The sequence below is a fragment of the Drosophila miranda genome (genome assembly GCF_003369915.1).
Source record: "Drosophila miranda strain MSH22 chromosome Y unlocalized genomic scaffold, D.miranda_PacBio2.1 Contig_Y2_pilon, whole genome shotgun sequence".
NCBI classification, from domain to species: domain Eukaryota; kingdom Metazoa; phylum Arthropoda; class Insecta; order Diptera; family Drosophilidae; genus Drosophila; species Drosophila miranda.
The window spans coordinates 15,090,980-15,110,493 of record NW_022881614.1 but is presented as its reverse complement, the minus strand read 5'-3'; the positions used below and the strand labels follow the sequence as shown (position 1 = coordinate 15,110,493).

At 44.2% G+C, this 19,514-nt stretch overlaps 1 long non-coding RNA gene across 1 annotated transcript; it reads right to left on the bottom strand.

Moving 5' to 3' along the window:
• Positions 1-605: 605 nt before the first annotated feature.
• LOC117192302 lies at positions 606-2,570 on the bottom strand. Its single transcript, XR_004474280.1, has 2 exons — positions 2,323-2,570; positions 606-1,140 (listed from the first exon to the last, which is right to left on the bottom strand). It is a non-coding gene; the product is annotated as an uncharacterized LOC117192302 (long non-coding RNA).
• Between the last annotated feature and the right edge of the window lie 16,944 nt (positions 2,571-19,514).

Genomic DNA, 19,514 nt, shown 5'->3' with positions numbered 1-19,514 from the left:
ATGTTCGCGTTTGGTTCGGCTACGCACCGCGCGTCATGCGGCAGCGCCCCTCGGTCGGTTGGGCGGGAGGAGGGCTGCGTTTTGCCTGGGATCCGCGCGTAACAGCCTTCTGCTGGTGTCACACGGGCCACTTGACGGTGCAGTAACTGCATCGCCTCTTGAAAGATGCAGTCATTGCATGTCAACGTCCACAATAACCAAATTTGATATCCGCACTTCTGTTAGATCTCACTATAAAACGTATATCTCAGAATTTCGCCCCACCCCCTTCCGCCCCACAAAAGACGAAAATCTGTTGCATCCACAATATTGCACATTCGAGAAAACTAAAAACGCAGAATCATAGATAATGACCATATCTATCAGATTGCTGAATCTGGATCAGATCGGATCATTTTTGTAGCCAAAAGCAAGAAATCAATTTTCAGTGGCTACGCAGCGCCCGACGTCACGCTCAGACTGATTTTCTGTCTCTCTCGCACGCACTCTTTGTGGTGTGGTTCAATATTAGCGGCGTCTGCCGCAGGAGAGCCATACTGACTTAGTATCGGGTAAAACTGTAGAGTTGCGGTGTCCGCAGCAACTCACAACGTTCCACCTCGTTCTGTCTGTTTTTCTTCTTGTCGGTGTCGGTTCGGTTCGGTCGCTGCCGAAGCGTGGATTATTCCGATTTGCGGTTGTTGTGCAAGTGTAAGGCAAGTCACGTACCTGCCGTTGCAGTAAATAAACCAACAAAAATATACAAAACAAATAATTTACTATCGATCCGCGATCGTTGATTGATTAACACATCACTCACACACACACACAACCGCACTGCTCTGCACTGCTTTGTGTGGGCGTACAAGCCGTCTGCATCATCATCTGCCGCACGACTTTGATCGTGTGTCGGAGTCCACCTCCACCTCCAGTGCCACCCCACCCATCCGCACCGGCCGCGCGTGCGTGTTGTAACTTTTGATTAGCTTTGGAGTCGGAAGGGATCTGAGGCGTCTTTCACTCCAGTGCACCTCTTTGGAACATTGCGCTGCTTGCGTTTTTCGTAACTTATCGCCGCCCACATCTCGCCGTTGCTTTTTGTTGTGGTTCTTACGGAGGTGAGTGAGTGTGCCGCGGCGTCCTCCTCGCAGGAATGAATGCCTGTTCTCCCGGGGAATACAAGAGGAAACTAATTGTGCATACGACTATAGGATACCCTCAGGAGCATACGGGGCTCTACCAAATAATCCTACTGGGCGGTGGAAAAGATCAAATATATATTCAATCTATTCAAATACGATATACCCCTTGGCCCCTACTAGTACAGGGTACAACGAGTAGAATGCCTCACGAGTTTTCGAAATGCTCACTGGAATTGGCAATGCCGATGCGCATTCATTTCGGAATTGCAAATTCCCTGCACATGCCACAAGCGGAAGACGCCACAGACCATGGGCAGAAAAAGTGAAATTTACGACACAACTTTTCTAATTATTGGCCCAGACAGACGCACAACACACAACATTTTTATTGCATATTAGCATGGGGATGGGATGGGATGGGTTTGTTCTGCGAATATCGATGTGGGCTGATGCCAGCGGATGCCAGCAGAGATGAGATCATTTCTAAAACCGGTGCCGAGCGAAGTCCCAAAGAATGGCCAAAAAGGCAAAGATCTTGTATGCGCTTTGTAAAGTCATTAATCACAGAACGAAGTAGAGAGCTGTCGAACCCCAGTCCAGTGTTCGTTCTGGCTCTGAGTCACCTGTATCGGTATCCCAAGAACCTCTTGGCTTTCATTAGTCGGCATCTTTGCTTCCGTCTCGCCGTCGCTGGTCCGGCAGCGGAATCTAATTAATTCTCCTTTGTTTCCATGAGGCCCAGTAACTGTTTGTCTCAAAACAAACTGCTGGCCGGCTAATGACCAGCAGGTGTTCGCAGGTGGAAACCCAAGCCACGATCAGAAGAGACAGAAGAAGTGACCTTGAGGGTAATAACTCACCCGCGACACCCGCAACAACCGCAACACCCGTAACATTCGCCACTTGGTTGTTAGTCAGGACCGGAATGCAGCCGAGCAGCATTGCTAGCTTCAAAAGCAAAGGCCAAAACCGGATGGCATCTACCAACATAACATCTAATGTCTAATGCCTAACAATACACATACACAGCCACATCCATGTACCCTGGCTGCCCACACCAGAGCACACCGCACCGCACCACACCACACGCACGCAGGTTCTCCTCTCTCCATAGCCCCCATATCATATTTAGGGGCATTATAAAGGTATTAACCGTTAACGGCCTTTGAGCCACAACTCTGTAAAGATTATGTATGCATACCTCCAATACTCGCACAGCCACAAGCGAGTATTTATGTAAAGACTGGACAGGTTTTTGAGCTCATTAATAAATTGACAGGTGGATGCGACTGCAATTGCGATTGTGATTGTAGTGTGTGTCTGATGCCACAACCCCAAAGATGAGTTGCACGATGAAACTCCGTCAAAGGGAAGGGCGTGATTTAATGTTTATGAATATAATTTCCTTTGGTATGACAAACAAATAAATGTGTACTGTTCCCACCTCGAGCTTCTATTACCGAAAGCCCACTCTGCCGAGACGGCCATCATTTAATCTCTCGGCTGTTGCTGTTGCCGCCTGTCAGACGGATTGAAATATGATCTTATGGGCAAGAGTTTACTGCGGTACAACGCACAAATTGTGTGCCTGGAGGGGCACATCTAGAGATCAAGTTTAATGGCCATAAAGCGACAAGTAAAATAAACATTTTGGTTGCTTGGCAGCGGCGGCGATGGCGGCAGGGTGAGCCCACGGCCTAACCCCAGCCCTAACCCTGATCCCCGACAAATCCGTGTAGCTCGTTCTGCCGGATTCTTGTGAAAGTTCGGGCAGTTTCGTTCACCGAACGAAAGCGAAAGACGGCAGGCAGATAAGACAATGGTTTCACTGCCCCGACTCGTCTGCTAATCAACGGAAAAAAGAGACATCGCCGGATCCCCGCTTATATCGTTTTCATAATTGATAGAAAACCATCGAAAGGGACAAGTTTCTGTTCACCCATCCGCGGCATTCCCTGGCGTTCCATGGCATTCCATGGCACTCCACGGCATTCGAGTCGAAATCGAAGCTGAAATAGACAAACAAACGAAAAATCAATGAAAAACCCCTGCGACAAGGCAACTTTCACTGCCCGCAGGCCAAAGAAGTTGTCGACTCGATAAATTAAATTGATTAACGAGCATTAGCACTTGCCGCCACCCGATCTGATCTGCCACCGTGTACAGCAACTGTCGATCCATGGCCAGAGATCTGGGCCATAATTATAATGAGCCAACATAATGTTTGTCCCTCATTGATGGCCAACTGGGGATCGGCTCTGGAGTCGTGCGGTGCGTTGGGAAACCTTCCGCATACAGCACCAGCAGCACTCGCACCTCCACCTCATCCATCCTCGTGGCTTTCGCACCTCCGCAGTTTGGCAGCCAGAGCCGCACAAGGCCTGACGAGAAAGTTTCTGTGCCCGGGGTCAAAAGGGGGCTACCAAAGGCAAATATTTCGCGTAGCTTACTATTTTATTGGGCAATACAAATCTGCTAATATGGGATCCTCTGCCTCCAGCCCCCATCTTTTACCCAACAATTTTGTTCCCATCTCGGGGGCTGTTATTCTCTAATTTTGGCCAACTGCAAATGGAAATTTCGTTCGAGTTTGAGTGTTAGAGTGTTGGGGCTGCCAATGGGAACGGCCACAGGCATTACACTTGACGCCCGAGTCGGAGTGGCCGGAGAGACCCGATAGCATCGATTTATCGCCATACCACTAATAGTTGATTATATTTATACCCGATACTCAAAATTGGGGTATATTAGATTTGTGGTAAAAGTGGATGTGTGTAACGTCCAGAGGGAATCGTTTCCGACCTCATAAAGTATATATATTCTTGATCAGCATCAATAGCCGAGTCGATTGAGCCCTGTCTGTCTGTCCGTCTGTCCGTCCGTCCGTCCGTCCGTCCGTCCGTCCGTCCGTCCCTTCAGCGCCTAGTGCTCAAAGACTATAAGAGCTAGAGCAACGATGTTTTGGATCCAGACTTCTGTGATATGTCACTGCTACAAAAATATTTCAAAACTTCGCCCCGCCCACTTCGCCCACAAAGGACGAAAATCTGTGGCATCCACATTTTTAAAGATACGATAAAACCAAAAACGCAGAATCGGTGAGGATGACCATATCTTCTAAAGTGCAAAATCTGAACCAGATCGTATAATGATTATAGCCAGAAGCAAGAAAACAATTTCATTCTTTCTCGCTCTGTCTCTCTCTAACACACAGGTTTCATGGTCGGTTTTGTCAATTGCAAAATATGAGTTCAAGGATCTCAGAACCTATAAGAGCCAGAGCAACCAAATTTGGTATCCACACTCCTGTGATATCGGACCTTGACCGTTTCGTGTCCAAATTTCGCCACACCCACTTCCGCCCCCGCAAAGGACGAAAATCTGGGGCATCCACAAATCTCAGAGACTATTAAAGCTAGAGTAGCTGAGCTAGCTGAGCCAACCGTCACTCAGCCGTGCGCCGCCGAAAAACTGACTCCGACCACTCCAAGTGTGCAGCAGTTGATCTCGTTTGCCACTCCAAGGGCAACGACAGCTGCTGGCGATGCAGATTCGGTATCCGAATTCATCGCCTCGGAGAATGTGCAGCCAAGTACGTCTGCAGCGTCCGTGTCCGTGGTGTCCGCAAGTTCGCTAGTTGTCCCGTCTAACCCGATCCCACCAGTAAATAGACGTTCCGGCCTGTGGTGACTAAACCACTGGTGGGAGTCCCACCAAAACGACAAGTTTTTGTTTCACGGCTGGCCCCTGACCTCACATCTAATGATGTAATTGCTTTTATTCAAAGCAAAATAAAAGCCGTGGATTTAAAGGTGGAGAAATTTAACTTCTCTTATGCCAGGGAGATAGCCTCGTTTAAGATAAGCATCACCCCAACTCAATTTGACACCATTTGCTCCGCCAAATTTTGGCCGGAGCATTTGGTGGTGAAGGAGTTTAAGGCAAAGAAGAAGAATAGGCCCCCATATCCCTTCCAAATCTTTCCAGTGTGCCACCCTCAACCTCAACTTCCTCTTCCTCAACTTCCCGTCTTGCTTCCACCTTTCCAAAAAACTAACTTCTCTTTTAGTAACCTATCGGAATGTAAGAGGCTTGCGTAGTAAGCTCAGCATTCTTTTCCGGGATAGTGTTGCATTTGCTTCCCACGTTATTGTGTTTACTGAAACCTGGTTAAAGCCGGACATTCTTAGTTCCGAGGTTTTGGCAGGTCGGTACACAACTTTTAGAAAGGACCGTTCGTCTCGACGGGCAGGGGGGTTCTAATTGCAGTGGACTCTTACTTCACGTCGGAACACTTCACAGTCCAAGTTCAACAGGAACTGGAATTCCTGTGTGTAAAACTGATTCTTCCCGCTTTCGCTATATTCATTACTTGCTCGTATATCCACCTTCTTCGGATATTTCAATTTATGAGCAGCACTTGTCCGCTTTAACCGCTGTTTCTTCCTCGCTATCTGATAAAGATCGTATGATAGTTCTTGGTGACTTCAACTTGCCAGGAACTCTTTGGTCTTCGGTAAACGAGTCTAGTATCCTAGTGCCCATGTCACGACATGACTTTGTTGACGGCTTGCTTGACCTATCCCTGTCTCAAGTCAACCATGTGAAAAATTCCTTGGGTCGATTGCTTGATCTGTGCTTTGTATCGGATCCTACCATAGTGTTGTTAACCCGAGCCCTTCCGCTCACTATACCTGAAGACGCCTACCACCTACTTTCGAGTTGTCGCTAGATATAGGACCAACTGTATTGGATCGGTCGAGTAGGCTGCCCGAACGTGTCCGCTGCTTTCGTAAAGCCGAGTTTGCGAAGCTTAATAACCTCATTAGGGATTTTGATTGGTCCGCTTTGTACTTGTGCACTGATATCATAAAAGGCACAAACATTTTTTACAATGCTCTTGGCACATTTTTCGATTCTTGTGTCCCGCTTTCTTGTCCGACTAGATCTGAAAAACCCCTTGGTTTACCAAAGAGTTATCCAGTCTAAAAAACTTAAAATCAAGACTTTATAAAAAATTTCAAGAAGTTGGTTCTCCTACTTCTCACTCTCGCTATGTATTAGCTCGGTCAAACTTTTCAGTTCTTAATGCTCAATGCTATAAGAACTACCTATCTCGATGCAGGATACGTTTTTCTCAGGACCCTAAACAGTTTTACAGCTTCGTAAACAGTAAGCGTAGAACGTCCGCACACCCATCCTCGCTATCATTTTGTAATACGTCGGCAAATAATGATCAGGCAATTGCCGATCTTTTTGCCCAATTCTTCCAAACCACCTATTCTGAGGAAAGCTACTCTGGTCATCCGTACCATACGGTTTACCGAGGTCGAACGGCATTTTCAGTCCCTTGTTAAATGCATGTTCCCTACTTCATGATCTTCGACTAGTTAAGCCGGTGTTTTCACCGGGTCCAGACGGGGTTCCAGGTTGTGTACTCAGGTACTGCGCCGAGGCTCTGTGTGGACCTTTGCTTAAACTATTCACCTATCCATTGATTCTTCTTGCTTCCCCCGATCTGGAAGAAATCGTTTATAATTCCTCTCCATAAAAAGGTAGCAAGTCTGATGCAAAAAATTATAGAGGTATAGCAAAGTTATCCGCTGTTCCTAAAATGTTTGAGAGGTTTTAACTCCGCACTTGCAACATCTCTGCAAGTCACTTATATCACCACTCAGCATGGATTTATAAGGCGGCGATCACCACCACGAACTTGTTAGAGTTTACCTCTTTCATTATTAAAGGCTTTCAATGTAACTTACAGACGGATGTTATTTACACCGACTTTAGTAAGCATTCGACTCTGTAAACCATTCCTTTTAGCGCATAAACTTGACCTTTTAGGGTTTCCGCCCAACCTCTGAGATGGATTTCTAGCTATCTTTGTTCTAGGTCTCAAGAGTCCTATTCAAAACTCTCTCTCTTTACCAGTAAAGGTTTCTTCGGAGTACCACAAGGCAGCCATCTAGGCCCTTACTCTTCACACTCTTTATTAATGACTCACCTTCAGTATTAACATACTCTCGAGTACTTATGTATGCGGATGATGTTAAACTCTGTGTCCAGTACAAGGACATTTCATTTCATTCTCGCTTGCAATCCGATCTCAATAACATTCAGTCATGCAAAGTTATGACATTTCATCGTTCTAGCCCTTTGTTGGCTCCCTACACCCTATTTGGTGGTTCTCTTGAGAGAATTACCCTGGTGGATGATCTGGGTGTTATGTTAGACCCAAGTTAAGTTTTCGAACACATTTCTACCATGGTAAATGTTAGGTATTATATTAATATCTATATACGGTCACACATCCAAGGGATATAGAATAAAAGAGAATCTTGAAGACAACGCGTGCTTAAGTCTGAGTGTCAATACACTACATAATTGGCGACGAGCATAAAATAAAACGTATTAATATACATACACATGTTAAAAGTGCATATAATATATGAATAGCAACATGACGAAAAATGAAGCACCAACATTCTATCAAATGGCAACAATTGCTGAGTTTTCGCCACACCAAGAAACGTTCTGCATTTGGAAGGAAAAATTCGACATACATTTGTGCGAATTGAATGTGAAAGAGGAAAACACAAAAAGGCAGTTTTGTTGAAGTCGATCGGTACAGCGGCTTACACTGTACTACATAGTTTGTGCAATCCGGTATCACCCGTATCAAAAGCATACAAAGAATTATGTGAAATTTTAAAAACACACTACACACCACCTACACACATATTCAGAGAAAGAAAAAAATTTCACATGTCCACAAAAAGTGAAGATGAGACTGTAGCGAGTGGTATGCTCGAGTTAAACAATTGGCATTGGAATGCAAATTTGGCTCAAATCTGGAAGCGTTTGTATTAAACCAATTTGTGATGAGCCTTCCCAACCTATATATGAAAGAATATGTGAAGAAGACGAAATCTAACTCTGGCTGATGCACTCAAGAAGGCGATGATCATGGAGACGAAGATCAGCACAAGGAAGACAGAACACAACGTCAACTACATGCATCAAAAGAACGGGACTAGTCAATGGCAGAGGCAAAGAGGCGAGAACAGAGATCAAGCAAGAGCAACGGCAGAAGTCATTTCAAGGGCAACCGAAACGTGAGTTACAGAGGCGGCAGAAGCGACGGTGACGGCGACGGCGAAAACGACTGCGACGCTGGCAGAGAAAAGAAGCAGCAGCATGCACACACTGTGGCTGGCGAAATCATAACTCAAACAATTGCAAGTATAAGGCATGCAAATGTCACAGCTGTGGAAAAATAGGTCACTTGGCGAGCATTTGTAAAATAAATCAAAAAAATCCGTAAATTATGTATCTCAACAAAACATGACACCTATTCTGATAATAATTTTGATAATGATAATTGTAACTTTTCTATCTATAGCGTTGATACAACCTCAACTAGTGGAGTATATTATTTACCTGTAAAAATTGATGGAAACATAACGAAAATTGCTTGCGACACTGGTGCACCGTGCACATTGGTTCCAAAAACATTTTACGAAAGCTTAAATACCAGCAGACCACTTAGAAAATGTCTAGTTCCATATGTAGATTAACAATGGAGATTCAATCAAAGTTATTGGTGAGTACGATGCAACGATCGAATATCGAGGTCTAAAAAAACAAATTGTTGTTGTTGTAACCAATGCAGTGAGTCCACCTTTGCTAGGTAGAACATTTTTGAGAGCTTTTAATTTTGAGTTAATGCAGGTGAACAATGTGTACGTAAATGAACCAAATTCTGTAATTACAGAACAGATTAAATCGGAGTTTGCTGAAGTTTTTGAGCCTCGTTTAGGTTCATATACTACGAATACGATATCGTTACTATTAAAAGAAGATGCAAAACCAATATTTTTCAGCCTAGGTCAGTACCATTAGCATGGAAAGAAAAGATTGAAGTGCAGTTACGAAAATTCATAGATGATGGAATTTTAGAGCAAGTTGTTAGTTCTGAATGGGCAACACCTTTGGTACCGATTTTAAAACCAAACGGTGACATACGAATTTGTGGTGACTATAAGGTTACATTAAACCGGTCTTTAGTCGACGTAAAGTATCCACTACCTCGAATAGACGACATTTTTGCAGCGCTTGAAGGGGTACACTGTATTCAAAACTTGACCTGTCAAATGCTTACAATCAGCTAAATTTAGATGAGCAATCTCAAAATTTGTGTACTTGGAGCACACATATTGGACTATTGAAAGTTAAACGCTTACCATTTGGTATAAAAACTGCAGCAGCTATTTTTCAAAAACAATGGAAGGGTTGTTTCAGGGTATGCGAGGAGTTGTGGTTTATCAAGATGACATAACAGTTACAGGACGAGATCTTCAAGAACATATTTCAAACCTAAAAGCTGTACTTAGAAAACTGAAATCAGTTGGACTTAATTAAATGACAAGAAATGTGAGTTCTTTAAATCCAAAATTTGTTACCTAGGATTTTCAATTGACAGGATAGGACTGAGCAAAAACAATGATAGAGTTGCGAGTGTATTGTTTGCACCGGCTCCGGAAAACGTATCACAGCTTAGAGCTTTCATAGCATGGTAAAATTATTATTCAAGTTTATCAATAATTTCGCTCAGATAATGAGTCCTTTATATGCATTATTAAAGAAAAATACAAAATTTAATTGGACACGCGAATGTCAGAGTGCATATGAAGAGGTAAAGAAAGAAGTAACTTCTGAACAAGTTTTAGTTCACTACAACCCAGATCAACCGTTAGTATTAACGACTGATGCTAGCAGTCATGCAGTTTCAGGTGTTTTATCACATAAATGCAATGAAGATATCAAACCAATAGCATTTGTATCAAGAGCATTATCCAAAAGCGAGCATAATTACAGTACAATCGAGAAAGAGGCCCTGGCTATAGTGTTCTGTGTGAGTAAATTAAGACAGTATCTTTTAGGAAACAAGTTCATCCTTCGAACAGATCACAAACCATTACTAAGCATATTTGGAGACCTGAAAGGACTTCCATTGATGGCCTCTGCACGAATGCAAAGATGGGCACTGACTTTGTCAGGTTTTCAATATACAGTTGAACACATAAAGGGGACCTTAAATATAGCAGATGGACTCTCAAGAATGCCTCAATGGGAAACGGCTGTACCAAACGAAGACTATAATTACATACATTTTATACAGTCCGAAAAGGTGTTCAAAATTAGCTTCAAAGAAATAGCTCGTGAAACACGACGTGACCCAATATTATCAAAAGTTTGTGAGGCAATTAACACTGGTTCGAAGGCAAGATTAAAAGGCAGCGAGTTTTCTGCCTACATCTCTAAAACAAATGAACTTTCAGTGGAATATGATTGTATCTTATGGGGACACAGAGTAGTAATTCCAACCAAACTGAGACAAGCTATTTTAGCAGAATTTCATGCATCGCATTTGGGAATAGTAAAAACCAAAATGTTAGCACGTTCTTATGTGTGGTGGCCTTGCATGGATTCTGAAATTGAGAAATTAATTCGAGATTGTATTCCTTGTCAGGAACTACAATCAGTCCAGAAAAGAGTCTGTTAATACCGTGGAAATCCACAGGAAAGGCTTGGAGTCGAGTACACATAGACTTTGCAGGACCAATTAGAGGTTTTCATTTATTGGTTATTATAGATTCTTATACAAAATGGGCAGAAGTATTCAAAACGAAGGAAATAACTTCATTGTTTACTATCAACAAGCTTAGAGAAGTATTTTGTCGATATGGTTTACCAGACGTGTTAGTTAGTGACAATGGACGACAGTTTACTTCTGATGATTTTAAAACGTTTATGAAAAACAATGGTGTTAATCACATTTTTACTGCTCCAGGACATCCAGCGACTAATGGTCAAGCCAGAAAATTTTGTAAAGACTGTTAAGAAATCACTATATGCAAACATAAAGGCTAATGAAAGACAAGATTTTAATACAATTTTAAATAGATTTTTGATCGATTACCGAAATACGATTCATTGTACTACGGGCGAATCTCCTGCTAAATTATTTTTTGGTCGTACACTAAAAACAAGATTTTCGTTGTTAAAACCACCTACGGTCGAAAGCATAATAAATAAAAAACAGACTGAGTGTGTTGTAAATCACAAAGGTAGACGAAGCACAGAATTTTTAAAGGGTCAAAAATGTTATGGTTAGGGACTACAAAAATCCTAACAAAGCAAGCTGGACTCAGGCAACTGTAAAACAACAACTGGGCCCGCGTTCGTATTGTTGTATTTTGGCGAACAATAACAGAGAAATAAAACGTCACCTGGATCAAATTAGAAACCAAAGCACTAACAATCATACATCGCCTAATGCGAAAACACCTGATGTCGAAAGCAATTGTTCAGTAGATGACAATTCCAAAACCAACAATGAACAAATAGTTTCTCAACAACACCACCAGGAGAGAGTTGAGACCACGTGAGGCAGGAAGGTAGTAAAGCGTATTTAACAATAAAATAATATAAGAAAGGAATTATGAAATCAAATTATGTACAAATTAAACACTGAAACAAATACTAAACAGATTAAGAAGAAAGAAAAATACGAAATCACATAAATTTTATATACGCTAATTAGATTAAGTACACAAATCAAATTGTTATAAGAAAATAGATTTGTAAATGACATGTATATTAAACATCTAAGGAGAGGCGTGTTAGGTATTATATTAATATCTATATACGGTCACACCATCTAAGGGATATAGAATAAAAGAGAATCTTGAAGACAACGCGTGCTTAAGTCTGAGTGTCAATACACTACAGTAAATAAGGCCATGGGCGTGCTTGGGTTTATAAAGAGTGGTCAAAGGAATTTGACGACCCCTATATAACAAAGACTCTCTATACTCTATATACTCTATACTCTTTGCTCTGCGGGCTTAACTGGGATGCGGGTGTAAGACTCCCATCTTACTCTAGTAGACTACTATTAGTAAACCTCCCATCCTTAGTTAACCGTAGAAAAATGCTTGGTGTGATATTTATGCACAACTTGATCAGGGGTGACATAGACAGCCTGATCTGTTGAGCCGCATAAACTTCAACGATTCCTATTAGACTGACTAGAAATTTTATACCGTTGTTCCTTCCAATTTGTAGATCGAATTATTCCTTGCATGAACGTTTAGGGTCTTATGCTCGGATTATAATTCCCTCTACCATATTATATCCACCACTAATTCTCTTCCTCTTATTAAATTATTAATCCTTACACACCTTTCTATTAATTAGTAACTGTAGTGGTATTTGTACTTTGATTGCATGCTTAGTTTCTTAGTAAGTTTTTGTACTAATTTTCCTCGAATGTTAGTCTAATAGCTATCTTTCTTGCATGTTCGCGTTTGGTTCGGCTACGCACGGCGCGTCATGCGGCAGCGCCCCTCGGTCGGTTGGCGGGAGGAGGCTGCGTTTTGCCTGGGATCCGCGCGTAACAGCCTTCTGCTGGTGTCACACGGGCCACTTGACGGTGCAGTAACTGCATCGCCTCTTGAAAGATGCAGTCATTGCATGTCAACGTCCACAATAACCAAATTTGATATCCGCACTTCTGTTAGATCTCACTATAAAACGTATATCTCAGAATTTCGCCCCCACCCCCTTCGCCCCCCACAAAAGACGAAAATCTGTTGCATCCACAATATTGCACATTCGAGAAAACTAAAACGCAGAATCAATAGATAATGACCATATCTATCAGATTGCTGAATCTGGATCAGATCGGATCATTTTTTGTAGCCAAAAGCAAGAAATCAATTTTCAGTGGCTACGCCAGCGCCCGACGTCACGCTCAGACTGATTTTCTGTCTCTCTCGCACGCACTCTTTGTGGTGTGGTTCAATATTAGCGGCGTCTGCCGCAGGAGAGCCATACTGACTTAGTATCGGGTAAAACTGTTAGAGTTGCGGTGTCCGCAGCAACTCACAACGTTCCACCTCGTTCTGTCTGTTTTTCTTCTTGTCGGTGTCGGTTCGGTTCGGTCGCTGCCGAAGCGTGGATTATTCCGATTTGCGGTTGTTGTGCAAGTGTAAGGCAAGTCACGTACCTGCCGTTGCAGTAAATAAACCAACAAAAAATATACAAAACAAATAATTTACTATCGATCCGCGATCGTTGATTGATTAACACATCACTCACACCACACACACAACCGCACTGCTCTGCACTGCTCTGTGTGGGCGTACAAGCCGTCTGCATCATCATCTGCCGCACGACTTTGATCGTGTGTCGGAGTCCACCTCCACCTCCAGTGCCACCCCACCCATCCGCACCGGCCGCGCGTGCGTGTTGTAACTTTTGATTAGCTTTGGAGTCGGAAGGGATCTGAGGCGTCTTTCACTCCAGTGCACCTCTTTTGGAACATTGCGCTGCTGCGTTTTTCGTAACTTATCGCCGCCCACATCTCGCCGTTGCTTTTTTGTTGTGGTTCTTACGGAGGTGAGTGAGTGTGCCGCGGCGTCCTCCTCGCAGGAATGAATGCCTGTTCTCCCGGGGAATACAAGAGGAAACTAATTGTGCATACGACTATAGGATACCCTCAGGAGCATACGGGGCTCTACCAAATAATCCTACTGGGCGGTGGAAAAGATCAAATATATATTCAATCTATTCAAATACAATATACCCCCTTGGCCCCTACTAGTACAGGGTACAACGAGTAGAATGCCTCACGAGTTTTCGAAATGCTCACTGGAATTGGCAATGCCGATGCGCATTCATTTCGGAATTGCAAATTCCCTGCACATGCCACAAGCGGAAGACGCCACAGACCATGGGCAGAAAAAGTGAAATTTACGACACAACTTTTCTAATTATTGGCCCAGACAGACGCACAACACACAACAACATTTTTATTGCATATTAGCATGGGGGATGGGATGGATGGGTTTGTTCTGCGAATATCGATGTGGGCTGATGGCAGCGGATGCCAGCAGAGATGAGATCATTTCTAAAACCGGTGCCGAGCGAAGTCCCAAAGAATGGCCAAAAAGGCAAAGATCTTGTATGCGCTTTGTAAAGCCATTAATCACAGAACGAAGTAGAGAGCTGTCGAACCCCAGTCCAGTGTTCGTTCTGGCTCTGAGTCACCTGTATCGGTATCCCAAGAACCTCTTGGCTTTCATTAGTCGGCATCTTTGCTTCCGTCTCGCCGTCGCTGGTCGGCAGCGGAATCTAATTAATTCTCCTTTGTTTCCATGAGGCCCAGTAACTGTTTGTCTCAAAACAAACTGCTGGCCGGCTAATGACCAGCAGGTGTTCGCAGGTGGAAACCCAAGCCTTGATCAGAAGAGACAGAAGAAGTGACCTTGAGGGTAATAACTCACCCGCGACACCCGCAACAACCGCAACACCCGTAACATTCGCCACTTGGTTGTTAGTCAGGACCGGAATGCAGCCGAGCAGCATTGCTAGCTTCAAAAGCAAAGGCCAAAACCGGATGGCATCTACCAACATAACATCTTATGTCTAATGCCTAACAATACACATACACAGCCACATCCATGTACCCTGGCTGCCCACACCAGAGCACACCGCACCGCACCACACCACACGCACGCAGGTTCTCCTCTCTCCATAGCCCCCATATCATATTTAGGGGCATTATAAAGGTATTAACCGTCGCTTGTATAAAGCTTTATTAACAATTCCAGCCGTCGATAAACAAAAAAATGGCAATAAGACAGCCCCGAAAAATAACAACAAAAGAGCCAAGAAAAACAAAAACAAAAACAGAAGAGAACAAGAACAGAAAAAAAGTGAGAATGCGCGAAGGCAAACAAAACCAGAATCAGAATCGTTGTCGGGGCAGGTTTCTCTAATGGTCTGTGGGGGGGAGGTCGGGCAGGCACACATCACATTTGGCTAAAAACAAAACTGGTTGAGAGTGCTCACACATAAGCGCACACCACACACACGCGAGGGGGCAGGAAACCTCGAAATCGGTCGAAGTCAAAGTGAGGAGAAGCGACTATTGTAAGGAAAGGTGCGGGGTGCGGGTGCTGGTTCCACCTTGAGGCGCATCTTGACTCCTCTCAGAAGCCATTTCGGATTGTCAGAGTCGAACAGAAATCAATTTGTAATCCCCTTCCCCTCGACTCTCGTATGCGCAATATTTCTGTAGAGTGATTAACATATCGCATTCCATCGTCAGCCAAATCGTTTATACCGCCTGAATATTTTATTATTCTGCTTATGCGTACAAGTGCGAGTGCCAGTGCGAGATGCTTTTTTCAGCCTCCAAGTTCGTTGCCTAAGTCTTTCGTTTTGGTTTCGGCTTTGAGTTTTGGAGATTGGCACTTGGACGGCGTACATTTCATGGCCAGGCCTCGTAGATTTGTAAGCAGTCCGTGTAAACGGCCATAAGCCAGCGTCCAATTACGCAAAGAGCCAAAACAAATGCAATCAATGCGCGAAGCATTTGAAGCCCATCTCTGGTCCGCTCTGACCTTAGCTGGCCCGACAACAAGTGACACAGATCGATTGCTAGTCCTCACATACCCTGTAATACTAATAGAAAGAGAGACAAAAGCCAAAAGTTAGATGAAAGTTGAGCTATCCCCCCACCAGCCATGAACAAATGAATGAAATGAAGAAATGGAATTTGCAGTTAACGGCCTTTGAGCCACAACTCTGTAAAGATTATGTATGCATACCTCCAATACTCGCACAGCCACAAGCGAGTATTTATGTAAGGACTGGACAGGTTTTTGAGCTCATTAATAAATTAACAGGTGGATGCGACTGCAATTGCGATTGTGATTGTAGTGTGTGTCTGATGCCACAGCCCCAAAGATGAGTTGCACGATGAAACTCCGTCAAAGGGAAGGGCGTGATTTAATGTTTATGAATATAATTTCCTTTGGTATGACAAACAAATAAATGTGTACTGTTCCCACCTCGAGCTTCTATTACCGAAAGCCCACTCTGCCGAGACGGCCATCATTTAATCTCTCGGCTGTTGCTGTTGCCGCCTGTCAGACGGATTGAAATATGATCTTATGGGCAAGAGTTTACTGCGGGTACAACGCACAAATTGTGTGCCTGGAGGGGCACATCTAGAGATCAAGTTTAATGGCCATAAAGCGACAAGTAAAATAAACATTTTGGTTGCTTGGCAGTGGCGGCGGTGGCGGCAGGGTGAGCCCACGGCCTAACCCCAGCCCTAGCCCTGATCCCGACAAACCCGTGTAGCTCGTTCTGCCGGATTCTTGTGAAAGTTCGGGCAGCAAGCACACCGAACGAAAGCGAAAGACGGCAGGCAGATAAGACAATGGTTTCACTGCCCCGACTCGTCTGCTAATCAACGGAAAAAAGAGACATCGCCGGATCCCCGTTTATATCGTTTTCATAATTGATAGAAAACCATCGAAAGGGACAAGTTTCTGTTCACCCATCCGCGGCATTCCCTGGCGTTCCATGGCATTCCATGGCACTCCACGGCATTCGAGTCGAAATCGAAGCTGAAATAGACAAACAAACGAAAAATCAATGAAAAACCCCTGCGAAAAGGCAACTTTCACTGCCCGCAGGCCAAAGAAGTTGTCGACTCGATAAATTAAATTGATTAACGAGCATTAGCACTTGCCGCCACCCGATCTGATCTGCCACCGTGTACAGCAACTGTCGATCCATGGCCATTATAATGAGCCAATATAATGTTTGTCCCTCATTGATGGCCAACTGGGGATCGGCTCTGGAGTCGTGCGGTGCGTTGGGAAACCTTCCGCATACAGCACCAGCAGCACTCGCACCTCCACCTCATCCATCCTCGTGGCTTTCGCACCTCCGCAGTTTGGCAGCCAGAGCCGCACAAGGCCTGACGAGAAAGTTTCTGTGCCCCGGGGTCAAAAGGGGGCTACCAAAGGCAAATATTTCGCGTAGCTTACTATTTTATTGGGCAATACAAATCTGCTAATATGGGATCCTCTGCCTCCAGCCCCCATCTTTTACCCAACAATTTTGTTCCCATCTCGGGGGCTGTTATTCTCTAATTTTGGCCAACTGCAAATGGAAATTTCGTTCGAGTTTGAGTGTTGCAAAATATGAGTTCAAGGATCTCAGAACCTATAAGAGCCCGAGCCCGAGCCCAAATTTGGTATCCACACTCCTGTGATATCGGACCTTGACCGTTTCGTGTCCAAATTTCGCCACACCCCCTTCCGCCCCCGCAAAGGACGAAAATCTGGGGCATCCACAAATCTCAGAGACTTTTAAGGCTAGAGTAACTAAATTTGGTATCCGCACTTCTGTTAGATCTCAGAATTTCGCCCCGCCCCCACAAAGGACGAAAATCTGTTGCATCCACAATATTGCACATTCGAGAAAACTAAAAACGCAGAATCATAGATAACGACCATGTCTATCAGATTGCTGAATCTGGACCAGATCAGATAATTTTTATAGCCAAAAGAACAAATCAATTGCACTGGCTACGCAGCGCCCGACGTCACGCTCAGACTGATTTTCTGTCTCTCTCGCACGCACTCCTTGTCGTGTCGTTTAATATTAGCGGCGTCTGCCGGAGGAGAGCCATACTGACTTAGTATCGGGTATAACTGTAGAGTTGCGGTGTCCGCAGCAACTCACAACGTTCCCCCTAGTTTTGTTTTGGGGCCAGTAACCGGTTTCCGGTACACATAGAAACAGCCACAGATACGGCTACAGCTACAGATACAGATACATTTGCAGACACAAGAAATGGAATACTCTTGTTGTGGCTGTGTTTGTATTTTGAAAATTGTATCCACGATACATGAATGAGCTTTTCGAGTATTTCGTAACCAGTTGGACTGCATTTTTGCCACTCTTCCACTCGTCCCTCGCCACTGGAGTGTCACGGAGTGGGGGGTGGGGAGGGGCATGGGACGGAAGTAGCGTGGCCACATGCTTATGTCCGCAGCTATGCCGCACCATAATCGATATCCCATTGCGGCGAAACCAAGTCAAGTGTTCTCCCATCCAACATGTGTGCCCAGAGTGGAGTGGAATCGAGTGGAGTCTAAGAGTTTCAGTTTAATTGCGTGTGAATTGCATTTGAATTGCTGTTTCCTTGGGGTCTGGTCTGGTCTGCTAATTACATTTCAGTTCTAATTAATGGAAAATGCAAAGGAACTCTCAATTGGGTTCAAGTAATTGCTGGGCACTTTAAGAGCCCGCCACAGGCCCTGCTACAGCTTCCCTCTCTTCGGTTGCAACCCATTTTTCCCTTCGTTGGCGGGAATTTGGCCAACTCATGATGGCAACACGCAGACCCATTCAGAGAAGTACTAGTACAGCTGCATCTCCAGCTGTGCGCTCGATTCGATGTTTTGTTGTGCCCCCAAATGCTGCCGACTGGCATTAAAATTCCCAATTTGGCCAAGTGGCTCGTTCTAGCCCCCTTTCAGCTCCAGATACGCGTTTCTACCTTACTTTAGCTCATTAGCTCAACCGTCCGCAGTGTTTTGGGTTTGGTTTTGTTTATTGTCTTAATTAACATTTTTATACCCGATACTCAAAATAATTTTACATGCTTTTCGATTTGGTTTGGTTTGGTTTCGCTTTGGCCGTCCAATGTCAAGCCATGTGGCTGTCGTTGCTGTCCGCTCCCAATGCCAGACGATGGCCAAGCAGGCCAGTAATCAAAACCAGACGAGGCGGCTGTCGAGCTTTTGCTCGGAAGTTGTCGTCTACCGTTACGGCTTACCGCTTATAAAAATATCCACAACCCATGTGTAGCATCTGGTTTTCTATGGTACAGATATGTTTTTCTGCATTTTCAGTCCCTTGTTAAATGCATGTTCCCTACTTCATGATCTTCGACTAGTTAAGCCGGTGTTTTCACCGGGTCCAGACGGGGTTCCAGGTTGTGTACTCAGGTACTGCGCCGAGGCTCTGTGTGGACCTTTGCTTAAACTATTCACCCTATCCATTGATTCTTCTTGCTTCCCCCGATCTGGAAGGAATCGTTTATAATTCCTCTCCATAAAAAAGGTAGCAAGTCTGATGCAAAAAATTATAGAGGTATAGCAAAGTTATCCGCTATTCCTAAAATGTTTGAGAGTGTTTTAACTCCGCACTTGCAACATCTCTGCAAGTCACTTATATCTCCAACTCAGCATGGATTTATAAGGCGGCGATCAACCACCACGAACTTGTTAGAGTTTACCTCTTTCATTATTAAAGGCTTTCAACGTAACTTACAGACGGATGTTATTTACACCGACTTTAGTAAAGCATTCGACTCTGTAAAACATTCCCTTTTAGCGCATAAACTTGACCTTTTAGGGTTTCCGCCCAACCTCCTGAGATGGATTTCTAGCTATCTTTGTTCTAGGTCTCAAAGAGTCCTCTTCAAAAACTCCCTCTCTTTACCAGTAAAGGTTT